The sequence below is a fragment of the Salmo salar genome, chromosome 09, assembly GCF_965601325.2.
Source record: "Salmo salar chromosome 09, fSalSal1, whole genome shotgun sequence".
NCBI classification, from domain to species: domain Eukaryota; kingdom Metazoa; phylum Chordata; class Actinopteri; order Salmoniformes; family Salmonidae; genus Salmo; species Salmo salar.
Window position 1 is genome coordinate 114,661,193 of NC_138299.1, and position 26,506 is coordinate 114,687,698.

Here is a 26,506-nt window from a genome sequence, read left to right on the forward strand (position 1 = left end):
TTCCCGGGAGGGAATGGAATATTTTTTGAATGGAATAAGGGATAATAATTTGGCAGCATCGTCAAGGACACCCGCTCCCGTCCTAAGACAATCACAAGACTTTGCTTGTGTGTGCATTATGCCAATCACAATGCCATTAATAAGTGAACGTGTGTTTATTGCTCAGAAAGTTAATTTGGGATAAACCTAGTAAAATTGTGCTATCATAAAGTAGCCCTAGGCATTTTTCACTGTTAGCTGGTTCACAGCTAAGTGTGCCACCTACTGGTTTTGCGTCTCTAACGAAACCTGTCTGATTTGGGGTAATTTAATTCAGTCCCTAAAGTGAATTCAGATTCAAAGGTTTTAACATGACATATAGCCAAACACTTTATGTACAGGTATATTTAAATTGTTTATTATTAATTCATAGATAGTTTAACCTGTTGGGTCTAGGGGGCAGCATTTGCACGTCTGGATAAAATGTACCCGATTTAATCTGGTTACTAATCCTACCCAGTAACTAGAATATGCATATACTTATTATATATGGATAGAAAACACTCTAAAGTTTCCAAAACTGTTTGAATGGTGTCTGTGAGTATAACAGAACTCATTTGGCAGGCAAAACCCTGAGACATTTTCTGACAGGAAGTGGATACCTGATGTGTTGTATTGACTTTAAACCTCTCCCATTGAAAAACACAGGGGTTTAGGAATATTTTGGCACTTCCTATTGCTTCCACTAGATGTCACCAGCCTTTACAAAGTGTTTTGAGTCTTCTGGAGGGAGATCTGACCGAACAAGAGCCATGGAACGGTGATGTCCCATTAGACACCTGGCGCGCTACTTCATGTTGGGTACCCTCGTTCCAATACGTTATAAAAGGCTATGCATTCGTCCACCTTGAATATTATTCATGTTCTGGTTAAAAAAGGCCCTAATGATTTATGCTATACAACGTTTGACATGTTTGAACGAACGGAAATATATTTTTTCCCCTCGTTCATGACGAGAAGTCCGGCTGGCTTACATCATGTGCTAACGAGACGGAGATTTTTGGACATAAATGATGAGCTTTTTTGAACAAAACTACATTCGTTATGGACCTGTGATACCTGGAAGTGACATCTGATGAAGAGAATCAAAGGTAATGGATTATTTACATAGTATTTTCGATTTTAGATCTCCCCAACATGACGTCTAGTCTGTATCGCAACGCGTATTTTTCTGGGCACAGTGCTCAGATTATTGCAAAGTGTGATTTCCCAGTAAGGTTATTTTTAAATCTGGCAAGTTGATTGCGTTCAAAAGATGTAAATCTATAATTCTTTAAATGACAATATAATATTTTACCAATGTTTTCTAATTTTAATTATTTAATTTCTGACGCTGACTTGACTGCCGGTTATTGGAGGGAAACGATTTCCTCAACATCAATGCCATAGTAAAACGCTGTTTTTGTATATAAATATGAACTTGATAGAACTAAAAATGCATGCATTGTCTAACATAATGTCCTAGGAGTGTCATCTGATGGAGATTGTAAAAGGTTAGTGTATCATTTTAGCTGGTTTTATGGTTTTGGTGACCCTGTCTTTGACTTGACAAAACATTACACACAACTCTTGTAAATGTACTGTCCTAACATACTCTAAATTTATGCTTTCGCCGTAAAACCTTTTTGAAATCGTAAAACGTGGTTAGATTAAGGAGATGTTTATCTTTCAAATGGTGTAACATAGTTGTATTTTTGAAAAATTTGAATTTTGACATTTATTTGGATTCAAATTTGCCGCTCTTGAAATGCACCTGCTGTTGATGGAGTGCACCACAGGTGGCACGCTAGCGTCCCACCTAGCCCCAAAATGTACCTACTCAGCACCAAATGTGTCTATGTTTCCCAGACAGCACACATACAGTACCAGTCAAAAGTTTGGACACACATACTCATTCAAGGTATTTTCTTTATTTTACTATTTCTACATATATTTACAAAGAAAGTTAAAGTCTGAATAAACTAAAGAGGGGAAAAAAAGTAACACAAGAAAATTACATAATAACAAGGCTATATACCGGGGGTACCAGTACAGAGTCAATGTGCAGGGGTACAGGTTTGTCGAGGTAATTTGTGAAGAGACTATGCATAGATAATAAACAGTGAGCAGCAGTAGCAGCAGTGTAAAAACAGGGGGGGAGGGGGGGGGGGGGGGGTCAATATATATAGTCCGGGTGGCCATTTGATTAATTGTCCAGAAGTCTAATGGCTTGGGGTGGAAGCTGTTAAGAAGCCTTTTGGTCCTAGACTTGGCGCTCCGGTACCGCTTGCCGTGCGGTAACAGAGAGAATAGTCAGTAAAGGCTCCAGAGGGGATGGCTGCCATTTTATGGACTCTTAACTCACCACGTACACCAAATTTGTCTTCACCTCACACAAGTCAACAAAGTCTGTTTTTGTAACATCCATTGCAAATGATAGTTCCTCAATATTCTAAAGATATTTCCACCCCGACTATTTTATTTGACATATAGAAAAGGAGGCAATAGAGATTGCATCATCTGTTAGGGCGGTATGCAAATTGGAGTGGGTCTAGGGTTTCTGGGATAATGGTGTTGATGTGAGCTATGACCAGCCTTTCAAAGCACTTCATGGCTACAGATGTGAGTGCTTGGGGTTGGTAGTCATTTAGGCAGGTTACTTTAGTGTTCTTGGGCACAGGTACATTTTGGTGTTATAGACTCAGACAGGGAGAGCTTGAAAATGTCATTGAAGACACTTGACAGTTGGTCAGCGCATGCTTGGAGTACACGTCCTGGTAATCCGTCTGGCCCTGTGGCTTTAAGAATGTTGACCTGTTTAAAGGTCTTACTCACATCGGCTACAGACAGCGTGATCACACAGTTGTCTGAAATAACTGACTCAAAGCTAGCATAGAAGTAATTTAGCCCATCTGGTAGGCTCGTGTCACTGGGCAGCTCGCGACTGTGCTTCCCTTTGTAGTCTGTAATAGTTTTCAAGCCCTGCCACATCCGACGAGCGTCGGAGCTGGTGTAGTATGATTCAATCTTAGTCCTGTATTGATGCTTTGCCTGTTTGAGGGTTCGTCGGAGGGCATAGCGAGATTTCTTATAAGCTTCCGGCTTAGATTCTCGCTCTTTGAAAGCAGCAGCTCTAGCCTTTTAGCTCAGTGCGGATGTTGCCTGTAATCCATGGCTTCTGGTTGGGGTATGTACGTACAGTCACTGTGGGGACGACGTCATCGATGCACTTATTAATCTAACCACACTGTCCGATTTCAAAAAGGCTTTACAACGAAAGCAAAACATTAGATTATGTCAGCAGAGTACCCAGCCAGAAATAATCAGACACCCATTTTTCAAGCTAGCATATAATGTCACAAAAACCCAGAAGACAGCTAAATGCAGCACTAACCTTTGATGATCTTCATCAGATGACAACCCTAGGACATTATGTTATACAATACATGCATGTTTTGTTCAATCAAGTTCATATTTATATAAAAAAACAGCTTTTTACATTAGCATGTGACGTTCAGAACTAGCATACCCCCCGCAAACTTCCGGGGAATTTACTAACAATTTACTAAATTACTCACGATAAACGTTCACAAAAAGCATAACAATTATTTTAAGAATTATAGATACAGAACTCCTCTATGCACTCGATATGTCCGATTTTAAAATAGCTTTTTGGTGAAAGCACATTTTGCAATATTCTAAGTACATAGCCCAGCCATCACGGGCTAGCTATTTAGACACCCGGCAAGTTTAGCCTTCACCAAAATCAGATTTACTATAACAAAAATGTTATTACCTTTGTTGTCTTCGTCAGAATGCACTCCCCGGACTTCTACTTCAATAACAAATGTTGGTTTGGTCCCAAATAATCCATCGTTATATCCAAAAAGCGGCGTTTTGTTCGTGCGTTCCAGACACTATCCTAAAGGGTAAATCAGGGTTACAAGCATGGCGCAATTCATGACAAAAAAAAAATCGAAATATTCCATTACCGTACTTCGAAGCATGTCAACCGCTGTTTAAAATCAATTTTTATGCAATTTATCTCGTAAAAAAGCGATAATATTCCGACCGGGAATCTCCTTTTCGGTAAACAGAGGAAAAAACACAAAGACGGGGGCGGCCAGTGCACGCGCCTAAGCCCACTGTCCCTTGATCGGCCACTTGACAAAGGCGATAATGTGCCTGGGGCTGGAATGACGACATTCAGGTTTTTCCCGGGCTCTGAGAGCCTATTGGAGCCGTGGGAAGTGTCACGTTACCGCAGAGATCCTTTGTAATTGAATGAGATGTCAAAGAAAGACAATAAATGGTCAGACAGGCCACTTCCTGTAAAGGAATCTCTCAGGTTTTGACCTGCCATTTGAGTTCTGTTATACTCACAGACACCATTCAAACAGTTTTAGAAACTTTGGAGTGTTTTCTATCCAAAGCCAATAATTATATGCATATTCTAGTTACTGGGCAGGAGTAGTAACCAGATTAAATCGGGTATGTTTTTTATCCAGCCGTGAAAATACTGCCCCCTAGCCATAACAGGTTAGGGCTACCCCCCCACTTCTCTTAATTTCCGCCTAAAGACATACCCAAATCTAACTGTCTGTAGCTCAGGCCCAGTAGCAAGGATATGCATTTTCTTGGTTTCATTTGAAAGGAAACACTCTGAAGTTTGTGGAAATGTGAATTGAATGTAGGAGAATATAACACAATAGATCTGGTAGAAGAAAATACAAGGAAACAAACATACGTTTTCTGGTTTCTATTGTTGTTGCACCAACTTTCAACTGAAAAGGAACAGCCAAACATTCAGATAGGATGCTGCGGATAATTTCTATGCAGAATGTAAGAGGGCAACAGTATCTGAGAAAAGTTTCAGAAAGATATCTTCAGGAATGAGCGAGCTACATGACATTGAGCATGAAGTCACCTAGGTGTCCCACACAAATGTACCCAAATGTACCCAAGTGGCCAAATTGGTACAGTGATACATTTTCATGTAAAAACTATATACAACATACACAAATTATATTCTAACACACCCCTCCAAAAAAGTAAAAAAAAAAAATACAAATATAAAATGTTGAAATTTTTTAATAACAAGGGTAACTATTTACATACATTCAATGTACAGTATTGTGAAGACCCTCAGTCCTCTACACAAAATTGTGCTGCTTGTGCCATGGCCCATAGCAGTCTCTTTCTGCTGTAAAGCAGAGGGTTACTGAACAGGTGGTGCAGGTGATGGGGCATTTCCTGTGACAAAGGGCACAGCGTCGCCTCCCCACTGTGCCCTTTTTGCCCTGAGGCACATTCATACCTGCAGAGATGAATTTAGGCAGGTGAACACCACTGGTTGAAGGAGCAGAAGAGGTAGAGGGGACAGAGCTAGAGGGGACAGAGGTAGAGGGGACAGAAGGTGCTGCAGTGGTCTTGCTGTAGCCAGCAAGCTCCTGGATGAGCAGCTCTCGGAAGGCTAGCTGTGAGATGGGGGGCTTTCCACAGCTCTTGGACATTTCGTTCAACAGCAATGTCGATGAAATGATAAAAAAAGTCTTGTACCATTTCATGGTCTTGTGGAGCACATTATAGTAGCCTATCAGTGCATCTGACAGGTCTACACCCCCCATGCTCTTGTTATAGTCCTTGATAGCTGCAGGAATGGGGACATTTTTGGCTGTCCATGCCCCAGTAGCGCCCTTCACACGCCTGTCGACGTGATCTCCACTGAAGGACTTGTGGATACTGGAGCACATGACCACCTCCCTGGTATCCATCCACTTCACAAAGAGAAGGCCATCTTCACGGATCCACCGCATGGTACCCCGCTCAGCCCGCTTAGGCATGTCGTTCTCCTTGGTTTTTGGAAAGCCCACTCTGTTGGGCCGAATGGTGCCACAAGCCCACACCTCCAGCTTCCTCAGGTCTGTGAACAGGGTAGGGCTTGTGTAGAAATTGTCCACAAACAGTTTGTAGCCCTTTCCCAGCAGTTGAAAATCCAATAATGCCATGACAGAATCATAGCTGAGTCCCTTACCGGTCGCAAAACTGCTCTTACCCTCGTAAACAAAAAAATTGCACGTGTAGGCACACGCAGAATCAGCCAAAACAAACAGTTTGTAACCCCACTTGGTCGGCTTGTTACGCATGTACTGTTTTAGGCTGATTCTGGCCTTTGAGGCTACCATCCTCTCATCAATGGAAAGGTTCTGGGCGGGCTGAAAATAGGTCTTGCAGGCCTCAACCATACTGTAGTAGAGAGGTTTAATTTTGCAGAGCCTGTCATACCCTGCTGTGCCTCGCTTCTTGTCGTTGTCCCCGTCAACTTCTGGGTCACTGATATGAAGCGCCCGTGAGATTGTCAGAAACCTTTTGCACGACATGACAGTGGAGGGGAAAGGCAGTTGATAGAGGGGTGCAGTTTTCCAATACTGTTTCAGGGTTTTCAGCTTCACTAGGCCCATGTATATGACCATAGATAAATAACAAAAAATATCTGACATGGAAATAGGCTTCCATGCCTCTTTTTTGCCAGCCTGCTTCTTAGCACCATATTTATTAGTGTTCAAGACAAGGGAATCAATCACTGAAGATGTAAAAAACAGTTGGAAAAGTTGCATGGGGCTGTAGTTGGAGGTCATGTCCAGCTGAGGTCCTGGTGGCCTTTTAGGTCTGAATATTGGAGGTGGTGGGCCCACATCCTCCACCGTCACAGAGTGCCAACGACCCTCCTCCTCTCTGATTGCTGGTTTAGCTTTGCCCCATCTCCGTTTCTTTGTTACAGACTTCACACCTGGCCGGGTGGGGGTAGGTGTGGAGCCGGAGACAGCAGGGGTCCGGCTAGTTGATTCAGCTCCTGTGGGGGATGGGCACCTTGGCAGTGGGGGCTCCCAGTCAGAATCAGAAGAACTGTGAAGACACAGACACACAGATTATATATAGAGTTGTGAAACCAATGTCTAGATAAAATACATGTAAAAAATATTTTTGATATACAGACAGATTATATACCGAGTTGGGAACGCCATTTGTAGATAAAATACATGTAAAAAATATTTTAGATATACAGACAGATTATATACCGAGTTGGGAACGCCATTTGTAGATAAAATACATGTAAAAAATATTTTTGATATACAGACAGATTATATAGCGAGTTGGGAACGCCATTTGTAGATAAAATACATGTAAAAAATATTTTAGATATACAGACAGATTATATACCGAGTTGGGAACGCCATTTGTAGATAAAATACATGTAAAAAATATTTTTGATATACAGACAGATTATATACCGAGTTGGGAACGCCATTTGTAGATAAAATACATGTAAAACATATTTTTGATATACAGACAGATTATATACCGAGTTGGGAACGCCATTTGTAGATAAAATACATGTAAAAAATATTTTTGATATACAGACAGATTATATACCGAGTTGGGAACGCCATTTGTAGATAAAATACATGTAAAACATATTTTTGATATACAGACAGATTATATACCGAGTTGGGAACGCCATTTGTAGATAAAATACATGTAAAACATATAGATATTTTTTTACATGTATCTAATATATTACAGACACAGACACGCACTCATAATGTTTAGCCATGTGTACTTCACACAGTTCATTACATATATATGTCAAATAAATAAATACAAAATAATATATCTCCAAACAACTCAAATGAATAATATTTGATATTATTAATTTCAAACAGCACCAGTCCAAAACTGCGTCCTTGCCATGCAAAAACATTTCTTCAAACTCAGAGTCCAAACTTGACGCACAATCCGACTCCTCTTCAAGTAACTCGGTTTCACTATCTCTATCTATTTCATCAATTATGTCATGTACATCTGTATACCTGGACTTAGCCTTTGATTTAACAGATTTACTAGCCATAATTTTATCGATAAAACAGCTGGAAATTATCTCGACTCAAAACTGCTGCGCGCAAACAACTGTGGCTCCTGCGGGCAGAAGTTTCAATGGCGAATGGCTGCGTTACGCTCGGCTTTCGTTCAAGAGCTGGTCATTCCGGGTATTACCATTGCATATTGCCGTTTACCTTAGCTCATTGGCTATCTGCCAAGCTAGATTTCAAGACGATCAGTGGTGATTGGTCCGAAATACAGTCAATCAACGAAGCACTGGTCATATCATTGGCGCGCAATGAGGTCATTGTTAGGTGTGTTCGAATCAGGTATTTTCGGTCAATACGTCCCGCAAAAAGAACAATCAAGTATGGTTGTGTTACTAGCAAACAGGAGATTGCAACAAAGCCAACCATGACTGGATAAACGTGTGTTTAGCGGGAGTAATTACAACGAATGCTTCGTCGAAAGTTGAAGGAGTCGAAATTCATGACACTAGCCGGTTAGGAAATGTTTCGTGTTATGCTATAAAAATGGATTTGATAGAACAAACGACCATTTATTGTGAAGATTGGGCCTTTTGTATCACCAAAAGAAGAAGATCTTCAAAGGTAATTGATTATTTTATTGCTATTTCTGACTTTAGTGACGCTAATGCTTGGTTGGAAAATGCTACTAATGCTTGTGTTTGCGGGACGTTGTCCTCAGATTATTATAATCTATGTTTCCACCGCAAAGCCTTTTTGAAATCGGACAGTGTGGTTAGATTAACGAGAGTCTTGTCTTTAAATAGCTGTAAAATAGTCATATGTTTGAGAAATTGAAGTAATAGGATTTTTAAGGTATTTGAAAATCGCACCACTGGATTACACTGGCTGTTGCGTAGGTGGGACGAATTCGTCCCGCCTAGCCCAGAGAGGTTAAAAGTTTTGTTCATCAAACTGCATTGTCCGATTTACAATAGGCTTTACAGCGAAAGCATGCCATGCGATTGTTTGAGGATGGCGCCCCACATCAAAATATTTTTCAACCAGCACAGGCTTCATAAATTCACAAATAGCAATTAAATATTCACTTACTTTTTGAAAATCTTCCTCTGATTTGCAATCCAAAGGGTTCCAGCTACAACATGCATGGTCATTTTGTTAGATAAAATCCTTCTTTATATCCCAAAAAGTCAGTTTAGTTGGCTCCATCGATTTGAGTAATCCACTTGTTCAACATGCAGAGAAAGGAATCCAAAAAGCTACCGCTAAACTTTAAAACAAGTCAAAAAACATGTATATTTAATCCTCAGGTACCCTAAAATGTAATTAAACTATAATATTTCATAGGGAAAGAAGTATGTTCAATACAAAAGCAAAATTAGCAGATGCGTGTCCTCTTCATCGCACGCACACAGACTGATTTCCAACTCTCCCAGTACTAAAACTCAAAATTCTTCCTCGTTTGGGAAGAAACAAGCCTGAAACCTTGAACATAGACTGTTGACATTTAGTGGAAGCCATAGGAATTGCAATCTGGGAGCTGGATTTGGATAGGACCCTATACGTTCCATTGGAAGAGCATGGACTCAAAAAAAAACTGATTGTAGTCTCATACATTATTTCAACATTTCTACAAACGTCAAAGTGTTTTCTATCCAATGGTACCAATTATATTAATATCCTGGCTTCTGGGCCTGAGTAACAGGCAGTTTACTTTGGGCACGTCAGTCAGACAGGAAGTGGAGAAAAATAGACCCTAGCCTGAAGAACTGTTGCTTGATGTGCTAGTGTTTGGGTATATCAAAAGTCTGGAACAGTTGATGGGCCCTGACTGAGTTGAGAAAAAAACGGTGCTAGAACCCATAAAGGTTATTAAGAATTATACTGTGTGGCAGACCAGGGGGTTGGGTCAAAACGTTTACACAGATCAGACACGGACAGAATAGGATTAGCTCAGTTTCAAAGGTGTTTATTAAAATAATAGTCCAAAAGAAAAGGTCTCCCCCAAGAGACCCTCTGTGGGATACCGTCTTCTGGGCTCCGGGTCATGCTGTACCCTGTGGTGATCATAACTGAACCCATCCTGTTACCTCTGGTACCGTCCCCAACTATACAGAAGTCCTTTCCTCCCCCAGTCTCTTTCCTGTGTGCTGCACTTTGGGTAGCTTTATGGGACTTGTACAGCTGGTGAGCAATCAGCCCTTGATTACTCACCAATCCCCAATCAGCCCCAATTAGTCCTGGCCGGAGAGCCCGTCGAGACCTGGCACGTCCAGCAGATGGAGCCATCACCTCGTGATGTATACTCCGTCTGTCACCAGGCCTCGACGAGTTTCCCCTGGTGGCTGACCTGCTGTACGCCACAACTGTAACACAGAGTTGTTATGAATCCCTCTATGTAGCCCATGAAAGTGTTTCTAGAACATACCTCTCTCATTGAAGTCATTGAGCTCCTCCAATGTAAAGTATTAGCAGTATGGGTTCCCTGTCCTCATCCCTCTGGGGTTCTTGGTCCGGCGAAGCTCTTGCAGTTGCACTTATTGCTTGTACAAGTTTAGGCAGATGCTGCACCTTGAGGTGAAGCTCCCCCAGCTGTTCAAGGACGATCCTTTCAACAACAGTGCAAATTCCATTAGTATTAATCCTAAAACACAGCAATTTTCTGATTTCAATAGAAAAATTAGGCCAAATATACCAGTGCAATTTGATGGGATAATCCGTTGGGTGTTGGCTAGCGAGATCTTGGACCTGGGGAAAGTTGATAGTCAGGTGTGAGTACCATTATGAGAAAGTACAGTGCCATTGTTATTTTTCATTTTACTAATTTAAATAGCTTACATTATGTGTCTGTTGTTTTTCCCATGTTGATTTCCCTTACTTTAATAGGAGTATAGAATATTTTGATATAGAAGCTAAAATCTAAACGCTTACAGTAAAATGTAATGATTATTATCACACAAGTGATGAGGATGGAATATGATGAACATTTTATACATGTGCTTTTCTTATAACTAATTTCTGTGTTCTATTCATGTGCTGTACTAATAACGAATTTCTGTTTTCATGCAAGTGGCTGACTGAACGAATCCTCACTATCAGTAGCTGCAATTTGGCAGTACACCCAGACCTTGTTTTGAGAACGAAAGATATCTCAGTTTCAAAGGTCTTAGCTTAGAGAGAAGAAGCCTTGTGAGGTATTGGTCTGTCACATGTTATGAACCAGTATTGGTCAGTCACATGAGTGAAACAAAACAGTAATGATTAATTAATTATGCTAAATCATGCAAACATAACTTTTCTGTGCATAGCTGTATATAAGACAACTGCTGGGACTGCCCACAACAATAATGACAGTTGTGTCTGCTTCGCGTGATTTATTGTTGTCTCTACCTTCTTGCCCTTTGTGCTGTTGTCTGTGCACCAATAATGTTGTGTACTGCTACCATGTTGTGCTGCTGCCATGTTGTGTTTCTACCATGTTGTTGTCATGTTGTGTTGCTACCATACTGTATTTTCACGTGTTGCTGCCATGCTATGTTGTCGTCTTAGGTCTCACTATATGTAGTGTTGGGGTGTCTCTCTTGTCGTGATGTGTGTTTTGTCCAATATTTTTATTACATTTTTTATTTTTAATCCCAGCACCCAGCCCCTGTCCCCGCTGGAGGCCTTTTGCCATCTGGTAGGCCGTATTTGTAAATAAGGTTAAATAAATAAAATAAACATTCAAGAGAGTATTCCTCAAGGCGTGTGGTTAGAGGGTCTCTGGTCTCCAGTTGGGCGTTGTGGCTTGAAGAGAACAAAAATCGTTCATGTTGTTGATCACACTGTATGGACAGATCCATAAAGAACGCCTTTGTTCTGTACATTCACTTTGAAAAATTAACTCCACGAAGGGACTCGACAGAATGATTCGTCCATTATTTCCAAGTTAACCTCTCTGGGCTGGTGGGACGTTTGCATCCCACCCTAGTCAACAGCCAGTGGAATCCCGTGGCGCGATATTCAAATACCTTAGAAATGCTATTACTTCAATTTCTCAAACATATGACTATTTTACAGCATTTTAAAGACAAGACTCTCGTTAATCTAACCACACTGTCCGATTTCAAAAAGGCTTTACAACGAAAGCAAAACATTAGATTATGTCAGCAGAGTACCCAGCCAGAAATAATCAGACACCCATTTTTCAAGCTAGCATATAATGTCACAAAAACCAAAACCACAGCTAAATGCAGCACTAACCTTTGATGATCTTCATCAGATGACACTCCTAGGACATTATGTTATACAATACATGCATGTTTTGTTCAATCAAGTTCATATTTATATCAAAAACCAGCTTTCTTAGCAGTGCTAGCATGTGACTAGCATTCCCACCAAACACTTCCGGTGAATTTACTAAATTACTCACGATAAACGTTCACAAAAAACATAACAATTATTTAAAGAATTATAGATACAGAACTCCTTTATGCAATCGCGGTGTCCGATTTTAAAATAGTTTTTTGGTGAAAGCACATTTTGCAATATTCTGAGTACATAGCCCGGCCATCACAGGCTAGCTATTTTGACACCCACCAAGTTTGGTACTCAAACTCAGATTTACTATAAGAAAAATTGGATTACCTTTGCTGTTCTTCGTCAGAATGCACTCCCAGGACTTCTACTTCAATAACAAATGTTGTTTTGGTTCCAAATAATCCATAGTTATATCCAAATAGCGGCATTTTGTTCATGCGTTCAAGACACTATCCGAAGGGTAAAGAAGGGTGACGCGCCCGGCGCGTTTCGTGACAAAACATTTAAAAATATTCCATTACCGTACTTCGAAGCATGTCAAACGCTGTTTAAAATCATAAAAAATCATAAAAAAGCGATAATATTCCGACCGGGAGTCGTTGTTTTCGTTCAAAGACTGAAAATGTAAACATGGAGTCGTCTCGTCCACGCGCGCCAGTCTCATTGTTCTCAGATCGACCACTTACCAAATGCGCTACTATTTTTCAGCCATGGCCTGCAAAGTCATTCAACATTCTGCCGCCTTCTGAGAGCCTATGGGAGCGTTAGAAAATGTCGCGTTACAGCAGAGATCCCCTGTTTTGGATAGAGATGATCAAGAAGGCCAATAAATGGTCAGAGAGGGCGCTTCCTGTTTGGAATCTTCTCAGGTTTTGGCCTGCCAAATGAGTTCTGTTATACTCACAGACACCATTCAAACAGTTTTAGAAACTTTAGGGTGTTTTCTATCCAAATCAAACAATTATATGCATATTCTAGTTACTGGGCAGGAGTAGTAACCAGATTAAATCGGGTACGTTTTTTACCCGGCCGTGCAAATACTGCCCCCATCCCCAACAGGTTAAACAAAACAAGAAAACGATTGTCAGCCAAACAGTTCTGTCAGGAAAATCAACTAAACAGAAAGTAACCACCCACAAAACCCAAAGGAAAACAGGCTGCCTAAGTATGGCTCCCAATCAGAGACAACGATATACAGCTGTCCTTGATTGAGAACCATACCCGGCCAAAACAAAGAAATACAAAACATAGAAAAAATGACATAGAATGCCCACCCTAGTCACACCCTGGCCTAACCAAAAATAGAGAATAAAACACTCTCTATGGCCAGGGCGTGACAGTAGCCTATTTTTTTTTTTTTGAATGCTTCTCCACCAATCGCTGTGCTTGTTTTGTCCAGCCCATTGTAAATTCTAAAAATTATGAATTTACATATTTAGACCCAAAAGGCTTAGGACATAATCACCCTCATCGAGTTGGAGACCAGAGATGGAGACCGCCCCAGTCTGGCATCAAGGGCTGACCTTCTCAGAATGTAAGTGTTCCTTACAGATGCTTTTTGAAAGGAATAATCGCGTGGCACAAAATACAAATACCTCAAAAATGCTATAACTTCAATTTCTCAAACATATGACTATTTTACACCATTTTAAAGACAAGACTCTCGTTAATCTAACCACATTGTCCGATTTCAAAAAGGCTTTACAGCGAAAGCAAAACATTAGATTATGTCAGGAGAGTACCCTGCCAAAAATAATCACAGAGCCATTTTCAAAGCAAGCATATATGTCACAAAAACCAAAACCACAGCTAAATGCAGCACTAACCTTTGATCTTCATCAGATGACACTCCTAAGACATTATGTTATACAATACATGCATGTTTTGTTCAATCAAGTTCATATTTCTATCAAAAACCAGCTTTTTACATTAGCATGTGATGTTCAGAACTAGCATACCCACCGAAAACTTCCGGTGAATTTACTAAATTACTCATGATAAACATTGACAAAATACGGAACAATTATTTTAAGAAATATAGATACAGAACTCCTTTATGCAATCGCGGAGTCAGATTTTAAAATAGCTTTTCAGCGAAAGCACATTTTGCAATATTCTGAGTACATAGCTCGGCCATCACGGCTAGCTATTTTGACACCCACCAAGTTTGGGGCTCACTAAACTCAGAATTACTATTAGAAAAATTGGATTATCTTTGCTGTTCTTCGTCAGAATGCACTCCGAGGACTTCTACTTCAACAACAAATGTTGTTTTGGTTCCAAATAATCCATAGTTATATTCAAATAGCTCCGTTTTGTTCGTGCGTTCAGGTCACTATGCGAGCGCATTTCGTGACAAAAAATGTCAAAATGTTTAAAATACATTTTTATGCTATTTTTCTCGTAAAATAGCGATAATATTCCAACCGGGCAACGTTGTATTCATTCAAAGGCTGAAAAAAAATTGAGTCCTCTCGTGAACACGCATCCCAGTCTCACTGTCCCCAGGCTGACCACTCACAAACTCTGCTGCTGTTCTTTGTCCAGAGACAGCAGACACCCCATTCCACTTTCTGGCGGCTTTAGAGAGCCAATGGAAGCCTTAAATGTCACGTTACAGCACAGATGCTGTATTTTCGATAGAGATGCAACAGAAGGACAACAAATTGTCAGACAGGGCACTTCCTGTATGGAATCTTCTCAGGTTTTGGCCTGCTATATGAGTTCTGTTATACTCACAGACACCATTAAAAAAGTTTTAGAAACTTTAGAGTGTTTTCTCGTTTCTGGGCAAGAGTAGTAACCCGTTTAAATCGGGTACGTTTTTTATCCGGCCGTGCAAATACTGCCCCCTAGCCCCAACAGGTTAAAGTGTTCTATTAAAAGTTTATGATGAGCACTCAACACGCTGCGCCTTGGTCTACTCCCTTCGACGGCCGTTACAGCTACTGGTTTTGGTTTTCTGTTCTGAGAAAGCCCTACACATCCACTGCTTACCAAATGCATTCCACTTTGCAATAGAAAGGTGTCACACCAGCCTTTGCTTTGGCTTCCCTTCCTGTCCAACTCAGGCGTTCGGCATCGCCGGCCTTCTAGTTGCTGCCGAACTTGCTGCTGGCAAACGCCCTTCACTCATCAACCCCGGACTTGTCTCGTTATCATTACACACAACTGGTTCCCACTATCACTGTGTATATATATACACTGCTCAAAACAATAAAGGGAACACTAAAATAACACATCCTAGATCTGAATGAATGAAATAATCTTATTAAATACTTGTTTCTTTACATAGTTGAATGTGCTGACAACAAAATCACACAAAAATAATCAATGGAAATCCAATTTATCAACCCATGGAGGTCTGGATTTGAAGTCACACTCAAAATTAAAGTGGAAAACCACACTACAGGCTGATCCAACTTTGATGTAATGTCCTTAAAACAAGTCAAAATGAGGCTCAGTAGTGTGTGTGGCCTCCACGTGCCTGTATGACCTCCCTACAACGCCTGGGCATGCTCCTGATGAGGTGGCGGATGGTCTCCTGAGGGATCTCCTCCCAGACCTGGACTAAAGTATCCGCCAACTCCTGGACAGTCTGTGGTGCAATGTGGCGTTGGTGGATGGAGCGAGACATGATGTCCCAGATGTGCTCAATTGGATTCAGGTCTGGGGAACGGGCGGGCCAGTCCATAGCATCAATGCCTTCCTCTTGCAGGAACTGCTGACACACTCCAGCCACATGAGGTCTAGCATTGTCTTGCATTAGGAGGAACCCAGGCCAACCGCACCAGCATATGGTCTCACAAGGGGTCTGAGGATCTTATCTCGGTACCTAATGGCAGTCAGGCTACCTCTGGCGAGCACATGGAGGGCTGTGCGGCCCCCCAAAGAAATGACACCATGACTGACCCACCGCCAAACCGGTCATGCTGGAGGATGTTGCAGGCAGCAGAACGTTCTCCACGGCGTCTCCAGACTCTGTCACGTCTGTCACATGTGCTCAGTTATGAACCTGCTTTCATCTGTGAAGAGCACAGGGCGCCAGAGGCGAATTTGCCAATCTTGGTGTTCTCTGGCAAATGCCAAACGTCCTGCACGGTGTTGGGCTGTAAGCAAACTGCCCCTCCCGGGGCAGTTTGACGGCAACCCAGCTCACTGTAAGGGGTTCCTCCTGCAGTGTGACCTTCACCTTGCCCGTCATGCCGGGACGGCCTCCGAGAGGGACAAGGTGGCTCAGATGATCTTGGTGCTGACAAGCCGGGCTCTGAAGTGGGCGCACGCAATCTGAGAGCGGGACGGTCCCGAAGTGCAGTCCTATGAGCGCTTCACCCAACTCTTCCATGCCGTTTTCGACCACCCTACGGAGGGCCGAGAAGGAGATGAGCATCTTCTCCGTCTACGCCAGGGGTCCAGGACAGCGTCTGAGTATGCTCTGGATTTCCGGACGGTGGCTAAGTCCACTGGCTGTAATGACCAGGCCCTGGTGACGGTTTTCTGCAGCGGGCTACAGGCGGATGTCCAGACCGAGCTGGCCTGTCGCGATGAAGACCTCACCATGGACCAGGTCATCGCCATCCACCTGGATAAACTCCTGCGTACCTGTCGTCACCCATCCCGGGGTTTTGAGTCTCTCCCAGGAACCTCCAGCGAGACTGAGGCCGTGGAGGTGGGCACGACACACCTTCCCCCCGAGGAATGTCAACGCCGCCGTCAACAGGCTCTCTGCTCCTACTGCTGTGAGTCGGACCACCCCTGGAACATCTGTCTCAGAAGGAGAACCAGGCGAGAAAACTTCAGGCCAAGGAGCGCTCCTGCACTTTCCCAGGTAGAAATGGACGTGCCTTGCTCCTCTCTGTCCACCCAACCAGTCTTCCTTCCTGTCACCTTCCCGGACTATCCTGGCCCCCCACTGAGTCCTGCTCTAGTGGACTCCGGTCTAGGAAATTGCCTGCAGAACCTGTCAGTGGCCTTATTACACATTCCTCTAGTCCATTTAAAACCCCTTATCCCAGTCCATGCCCTAGACAACCGTCCCCTAGGAATAAGTTAGTCCTAAATATTTCTAAAACTAAAAGCATCTCATTTGGGACAAATCATTCAGTAAACCCTAAATCTTGTAATAAATAATGTGGAATTTGAGCAAGTTGAGGTGACTAAACTGCTTGGAGTAACTCTAGATTGTAAACTGTCATGGTCAAAACATATTGTTACAACAGTAGCTAAGATGGGAAGAAGTATATCCATAATAAAGCGCCGCTCTACCTTCTTAACAGCACTTACAACAAGGCAGGTCCTACAGGCCCTAGTTTTGTCGCAACTGGACTACTGTTCAGTTGTGTGGTCTTCAGCCACAAAAAGGGACTTATAAGAATAGCAATTGGCTCAGAACAAGGCAGCACAGCTGGCCCTTGGATGTACACAGAGAGCTAAAATTAATAATATGCATGTCAATCTCTCCTGGCTCCAAGTGGAGGAGAGACTGACTTCATTACTTGTATTTATTAGAGATATTGACATGTTTAATGCACCGAGCTGTTGTTTAAACTACAGGCGCACAGCTCAGACACCCATGCTTACTCTACAAGACGTCTCTCACAGTCCCCAAGTCCAGAACAGACTGTGGGAAGCACACATTAGTACATAGAGCCATGACTACATGGAACTCTATTACACATCAAGTAACTGATGCATACAGTAAAATGTGATTTAAGAAACATAAAAGTACACCTTAAGGAACAGCGTGGACTGTGAAGGAACAAAAACATGAATACACACACACAGTAGTGGTGGAGTAGGGGCCTGAGGGCACAGCGTGTTGTGAAATCTGTGAATGTAGTGTAATATTTTTAAATTGTATAGGCTGCCTTAATTTTGCTGGACGCCAGGAACATATAACTTGGTCTCAGAAGAAAGCCAATTTCAATTTCCTTATGTTGGGGGCTTTCATCAGTTATTGTATCTTGTGATGTGACTAACATGTCTTCTCTTTAACCTCTCCAGCGTCCCATCCCGTATGCGGGATCAAAATCCAGGGAAAACTCCTAGCGACATTAGCATAACGAAATGTAATATTATTTTTTTTCAAATATAGGACTGTCTCATATCGTTTTATAGATACACCTCTCCTGAATCGACCCACGTCGTCCGATTTCAAAAAGGTTTTACAGGAAAAGCAAATCATTCGATTATGTTAGAGGAGTCCATCGTAAAAGCAGCAACATAGCCATTTTCCGACCAACCACATGCATCACAAATAACCAAAAAACAGCTAAATGCAGCACTAACCTTTTACAAACTTCATCAGATGACACACCTAGGACATCATGTTACACAATGCATGCATTCTTTTGTTCAATAAAGTTCATATTTATATATGAAAACAGCATTTTACATCGGCGTCTGACGTTGACTAACTATTTTCCCGTCAAATGCATCCAGGGAAACAGTGCTACAATTTACTGAATTACTATTCGAAAACATTTTTAAAATGTAATATTGTCATTCTAAGATTTATAGATGAATATCTCTTGAAAGCACCTGTCATACCAGATTTAAAAATAACTTTACTGGGTAATCACACTTAGCGATAAAAGGGGATGCGATACTCAGAAAATGAGCTAGTAAACCGAACTCGGCGCCATCTTGGAACAATCGCATATCACATCTATTCTTGTATAATATTGTCAATAATCGCTTACCTTTAGTTGTCTTCATCAGAAAGCACTTCCAGGAATCCCAGGTCCACAACAGATGTATTTTCGGTCGAAAAAGTCCATCCTTTATGTTCCATTAGCTTGCTGTTGTTAGCGCGTCTGAATGCTGTATCCAAATGCTCTGCCGGCCACGGGACAGCCGTTTCGAAATAAAACCTTTTTTTCCCATTTAGGTTCGTTCAAACATGTCAAACGTTGTATAACATAAATCTTCAGGGCCTGTTTCAACAAGAGAGCCAATAAGATTCGAGGGGGACGATTGCATTGTTTCTCAAAACGTTTCGAAAGGTGGGGGTAGACAGGGCCGCCGGCGTCATAATGGTGATGGCCCTCCCCCTGTGACCAATTTCCAACGCGTCTCATTCACTGAGTTTCGACAGTAGAAGGCTCAAAACACTTTGTAAAGACTGGGGACATCTTGTGGAAGCAATAGGAAGTGCTCAATGAACGATAGCTCACGGTGTGAATAATAGGCAACAACGTGAAGTTGAGTCCACAATTCAGAATTCCACTTCCTGTTTCAATCGGTCTCGGGGTTTTGACTGCCATATGAGTTCTGTTATACTCACAGACACCATTCAAACAGTTTTAGAAACTTTAGGGTGTTTTCTATCCACAGGCATTAATTATATGCATATCCTAGCTTCTGAGTTTGATTAGTAGGCCGTTGAAAATGGGCACGAATTTTTTCTAAAATGCGCTGTGGCGCCCCCTATCCTAGGGTAACGTCAAGTGGTTTTAAAGAGTGTGTCATCCTGCAGCACAACATGTCACCCTTTATAAAGCACACGTTTATGTCGTATTCGACAGAGGGTTATGTCACATTTGATATTGGTGATTATTTCATAATTTCATATTATAACCATAATGACATATGGTTATAGATGCTTTGTAACACATGTATGTAGCGCTTAGGAAGGCATTATGAAGGCTTTATAAGTTGACCATTATTTAAAGTGGACTGAACTTTCAATAAGTGAGTCGTTAGAGCATTTGTAGATACTGATAGGTTTGTAAGAAAGGCAGCGCTGCTCTCGGATCAGCGTTCTCCATTCAAACCTTACCTTTACATTAGATACTGACGACGGATCAGCTACTAGAAATAAATGATCACCTATGGCTGCAAATAATGGGGCGGCTTATTCGAATGCTTAGGATATGCACAAAATTTAATATTTGGCATGTCACTGCAAACATATTTTTAGGCCACATCATCTTTTTACCCTTTGTTTGTTTATAACAATTGTGAAGACATTGGCATCTTTGTATTGTAATTAACTTTGTTCTGAAGTTATCGGCTGTCACAGAGTTTTTTTTCTTCTTTTAACCTTTATTTAAACCGGGAGTCACCACTGAGGCCAGGGTTTCTTTTGCAAGGGAGCCCTGCACATACAATTCATAGACAAAATCAGATAATAAAACCATTTTTTAAAATTTAAATACAGCACAACAATCAAGAAAAACAGCCACATTCCTCAGCAAATAGTTCCCAAATCAATATTTTAAATTCCCAAGCGGCATCAGAGGGTCCTAGTGTATTTTGCAGTTAGTTCCAGCAATAAGGTGCATTAAAACTAAAAACAGATTTACCTAATTCGGTGGAGACCCAAGGAACCTCGAGTTAACCAACCCTGTGAGATCATTTAAAAAAATACTTTAACGGAATTAGGTAAGTTGGTAGCTTGTGTAGTAGGGCTTTATAAACAAAAAGGCAGTAATTAATTGATCTACAGGACCAGCCAACCTTTTGATCCAGGATGCAGTGGTGAGTATTAAAACGGTCACCAGTGATAAAATGAATGACGCTATGGTACACAGCATCCAAAAGGTTTAAAACTTTAGGGCTAGGCCCCTTTTTTCTCCATTTCCGCCTGAATGACGTGCCCAAAGTAAACTGCCTGTTGCTCAGGCCCCGAAGCCAGGATTTGCATATAATTAGTACCATTGGAAAGAAAACACTTTGAAGTTTGTAGAAATGTTAAAATAATGTAGGAAAATATAATTCAATAGATATGGTAGGAGAAAATCCAAAGAAAAACCAACCTGAATTGTTTTTTCTTTAGAGAGACCATCCTCTTAGAAATGCAAGAGAAAAGTCATATTGTAAATATGGTAGGCGAAAATCCAAAGAAAAACCAACCAGCATTTTTTGGGGAGAGACCATCCTCTTAGAAATGCAAGAGAAAAGTCATATTGTAAATTAGCTCCCTGTATGTAATTCCTATGGCTTCCACAGGGTGTCCGCAGGCTATGTTCAAGGTCTCAGGCTTGTAACTTGAATAAGAAATAACAGTTTTAGTAGAAGGACACAGTCTTGGAAATCCGTGTTTGCCTGCGCCATGAAGAAATTACGCACCTGCTAAAATCAGTTTCCTATTGAACATACTTCTTTTTGAAAGAAATATTATAGTTTGATTACATTTTAAGGTATCTGAGGAGTATATAGAAACGTATTTTGACTTGTTGAAACAAAGTTTAGGGGTAGATTTTCAGATTCCTTTCTCTGCAAGTTGAACAAGTGTATTACTCAAATTGATGGCGCCAACTAAACAGACTTTTTGGGATATAAAGAAGGATTTTATCTAACAAAACGACACTACATGTTACAGCTGGGACCCTTTGGATGACAAATCAGAGGAAGATTTTCAAAAAGTAAGTGAATATTTAATCTTTATATGTGAATGTATGAAACCTGTGCCGGTGGAAAAATATTTTGACATGGGGCGCCGTCCTCAAACAATCGCATGGTATGTTTTCACTATAATAGCTACTGTAAATCGGAGAGTTAGATTAACAAGAATTTAAGCTTTCAGCCAATATAAGACCACTTATATGTACCTAAATATTTAAAATCCATAATATTTATTCAAATTTATTTGAATTGCGCACTTTCCAGTTTTACCGGAAGATGTAATGCACACCATATGTGTCACGCTCGTCGTACGAACTGGAAGCATACTCGGACCAATGTGCAGCGTGATCTGGGTTCCACATCTTTATTAGTGAAACGCACAAAAACAATAAACAGCAAAACGAAACGTGAAGTCATGGAGTGCTCACAGGCAACTACACATAAACAAGATCCCACGAAACACAGTGGGGAAATGGCTGCCTAAATATGATCCCCAATCAGAGACAATGATAAACAGCTGCCTCGGATTGGGAACCATACCAGGCCAACATAGAAATAAGCACACTAGATCACCCCCCTAGTCACACCCCGACCTAACCAAAATAGAGAATAAAAAGGCTCTCCATGGTCAGGACATGACAGTACCCCGCCCCCAAAGGTGCGGACTCCGGCCGCAAAACCTGATTCAATAGGGGGGGGGTCCGGGTGGGCGTCTAGCATCGGTGGTGGCTCCCGTGCGGGGCGAAGTACCCACTCCGCTCGCGGATCCACCAGCATCGGTGGCGGCTCTGGTGCAGGATTTGCCCCCGCCCAAACCATGGGTCCGGCCATGGAGCCGGGTAGAACGCCATACCTGGACTGGGCACCGGCGCCGAGGAAGGCTCCGGCCATGGAGCTGAGTTGGCCGCCGTGCCTGGACTGGGCACCAGCGCAGAGGAAGGCTCCTGCCATAGAGCGGGACTGGATGCCATGCCTGGACTGGGCACTGGCGCAGAGGAAGGCTCCGGCCTTGGAGCTGGACCGGACACCGTGCCTGGACTGGGCATCGGCGCAGAGGAAGACTCTGGCCTTGGAGCTGGACTGGACGCCGTGCCTGGACTGGGCACCGGCGCAAAGGAAGACTCCAGCCTGTGGACCTTCGTAGGAGGTTCCGGGACTGTGGACCGTTGCCGGAAGCTCTGGACTGGGGACCGTCGCCGGAGGCTCTGGACTGGGGACCGTCGCCGGAGGCTCTGGACTGGGGACCGTCGCCGGAGGCTCTGGACTGGGGACCGTCGCCGGAGGCTCTGGACTGGTGACACGCACTTCAGGGCGAGTGCGAGGAGCAGGCACAGGACGTACCGGACCGGGGAGGCGCACTGGAGGCCTGATGCGTGGGGCCAGTACAGGTTGCACCGGACTGAAGACACGCTCTTCAGGGTGAGTGCGAGGAGCAGGCACAGGACGTACCGGACTGGGGATGCGCATTGGAGGCCTGATGCGTGGGGACGGCACAGGTTGCACCGGACAGATGACACGCACCTCAGGGCGAGTGCGAGGAGCTGGCACAGGACGTACTGGGCTGTGGAGGCATACTGGAGATCTGGTGCATAGAGCCAGCACAAATTGTCCCGGACAGATGACACACTTCGCACGGCGAGTGTGGAGAGCTGGCACAGGACGTACATGGCTGTGGAAGCGTACTGGAGACCTGATGCATGGAGCCGGCACAGTTTTGACCAGACTGATAGCACGCTCCTCAAGACGAGTACGGAGAGCTGACTCAGGTGGCATCCAACATATAACACACTCCTTAGGGCGAATGTCGTGCCTCATACACCAACACAACAACTCTCTCATTTCTCTCTCCTCCAATTTCTCCATCAGCTCACTGACGGTCTCTGACTCTCCCCGTTCACTCTCCTCCAGTTTCTCCCTCTTCTCCCAGACTGGCTCTGGCTCACTCCTCGGTTCCACCGACCACCCCGTGTGCCCCCCCCCCCCAAAAAAAAAAATTGGGGCTGTCTTTAGGGCTTTCTACGTGGCCGCGAACCCCGGCGTCGTCGCTGTCCGCCCTTCTCTCCTTGCGTCTGCTTCCAAGGAAGGCTTTCGTCTCCAGCCATAATTTACTCCCACGTCCAGGATGTCTTCTCCTCCTTTATCTCCTCCCAAGCCCAGGATACCTTCTCCTCCCTGGCACGCTGCTTGGTCCTGTTGTGGTGGGATCTTCTGTCACGCTCGTTGTATGAACTGGAAGCATACTCGGACCAACGTGCAGCGTAATCTGGGTTCCACATCTTTATTAGTGAAACGCACAAAAACAATAAACAGCAAAACGAAACGTGAAGTCATGGAGTGCTCACAGGCAACTGCACATAAACAAGATCCCACGAAACACAGTGGGGAAATGGCTGACTAAATATGATCCCCAATCAGAGACAATGATAAACAGCTGCCTCTGATTGGGAACCATACCATGCCAACATAGAAATAAACACACTAGATCACCCACCCTAGTCACACCCCGACCTAACCAAACCAGAGAATAAAAAGGCTCTCTATGGTCAGGGCATGACAATATGTGCATTGAAGTACAGATTGAACTTGTATTCCTAATATTACAATTACCATATATTACAATTATTATGTATTTATAACACCTGGATAATTAACTTCTTTCAATAAAGCATTTCACATTCTCCACTGGTTGAAATTAAGTATCTCATTGAAATACTATCCTGTGTCCTCTGATTAATGCAGATTAAGGGTGATGAGTTAGATATGCATGTTTTTTTCTGTATATATGAATTACAAATCAATCATGTTTCTAGTTTATTGCATAGTTACAATGTGCAATCATTGATGTCCCAGGAGCAGGAGTGGTAAACACTGTTGAAGTGTATAATTGTAAAACATAAATGCAGACACATCATCGTTCAAATAATGGAGTTTATATGACTGAAAAAGAATGTCTCAGAGATTCATACCTGAACTGCACCTTTATTTGCCAAGGAAGAGTACATGATCAGTGAATATATTCATGTACAGGCTACAATGTGGGAATCTCATGCGTGGTAATAACTACAGTACATGTGTGTATATAGGACTTGCATTATTGGCACAATAAAGTTATTATATTCTACTCTATCCATAGGCTTCATTAATGCCATTCAGACTTGAAGTTGATACAACAACTATGATAGCTGAGGTTCATAGATAGGTTCTAAACTAATATTCATACCAAATGTTTTAGGGTCCATACACAGATCGGCTACATACTGTAGCTAGCTACACATCCATAGGCATACAGTTATTTTTATCCTCCACTACACAATAAGCAAGTAAATAGTTAGCTAGCTATGTTACTTCAGCTGCATTGCAAGGCAATCTTACACAATTGCACATTCAATTTGCAGTAAATGCTTTAGCTAGCTAGATTCTTTACATTCACTGTTTCACAAGACGACAGCCTGGTTTGCTGGTTTTCTCAGGAGTCCCTAAAACATTTTTAAACAACATGAATTACAAATTCATTCTCCTAACTAGCTAGCTGGCTAATGTTAGCTAGTCAGATAACTTGCTAAATAGTGACTTTCGTAAATTAACTTTATGACCAAAAAAATGCACAAACGTTTGTCTCTACATTAAAGACAACCTTCTCGTTAATCCAACCACATTGTCCAATTTCAAAAAGGCTTTACGGCGAAAGCTTACATTAGATTATGTTAGGACAGCGCCTAAACAAGAAAAACCACACAGCCATTTTCCAAGCAAGGAGAGGCGTCACAAAAACCAGAAATACAGCTAAAATTAATTACTAACCTTTGATGATCTTCATCAGATGACACTCCCAGGACTCAATGTTACACAATACATGTATGTTTTGTTCGATAAAGTTGATATTTATATCCATAAACCCCATTTTACATTGACGCATGATGTTCAGAAATGTTTTGCCTCCCAAAACTTCCGGTGAATGAGCACATCAATTTACAAAAATACTCATCATAAACGTTGATCAAATTTCCAACAGTTATTGAAAGAATTATAGATACACTTCTCCTTAATGCAATCGCTGTGTCAGATTTCATGTAACAATGTGCGAAAGCACATTGTTCAATATTCTGAGTACAGAGCTCAGCCATCAAAGCAAGCTATACAGTTACCCGCCAAGTTCTGGAGTCAACTAAACTCAGAAATAGTATTATAAATCTTCACTTACCTTTGCTGATCTTCATCGGAATGCACTCCCAGGACTCCCACTTCCACAAGAAATGTTTGTTTTGTTCGATAAACTCCATATTTATGTCCAAATACCTCCGTTTTGTTCACGCGTCCAGATCACTAATCCAAAGGCATAATGCGTGAGCGCAAAACCCGAGACGAAAAGTCAAATAGTTCCATTACCGTTCGTAGAAACATGTCAAATGATGTTTACAATCAATACTTAGGCTCTTTTTAACATAAATCTTTGATAATATTCCAACCGGACAATAGCGTATTCATTACAGAGGAAAAAGAAGGAATGGTGCGCTTGCGTACCTGCGCAGTAAACAACTCACTGGTCCCAGGCTTGAGACAGCTCTTATTCTCTTCCCAGTAACAGTAGAAGCATGAAACAAGGTTCTAAAGACTGTTGACATCTAGTGGAAGCCTTAGGAAGTGCAAAATGACCCCACAGACACTGTAGTTTGGAAAGGCAATCAGTTGAAAAACTACGAACCACTTCCTGGTTGGATTTTTTTCAGGTTTTTGCCTGCCATATGAGTTCTGTTATACTCACAGACATCATTCAAACAGTTTTAGAAACTTCAGAGTGTTTTATATCCAAATCTACTTGCTAGCGTCCCACCTAGCCCAGAGAGGTTAATTTGGGCACGTCATTCATCTGAATTTCCAAATACTGCCCCCTTTCACTAAAAAGTTAACCAACTTGAATAGTCTACGGCGACACGGATATCAGTTATTATTGATATCTACAAAACGTTAGCGCA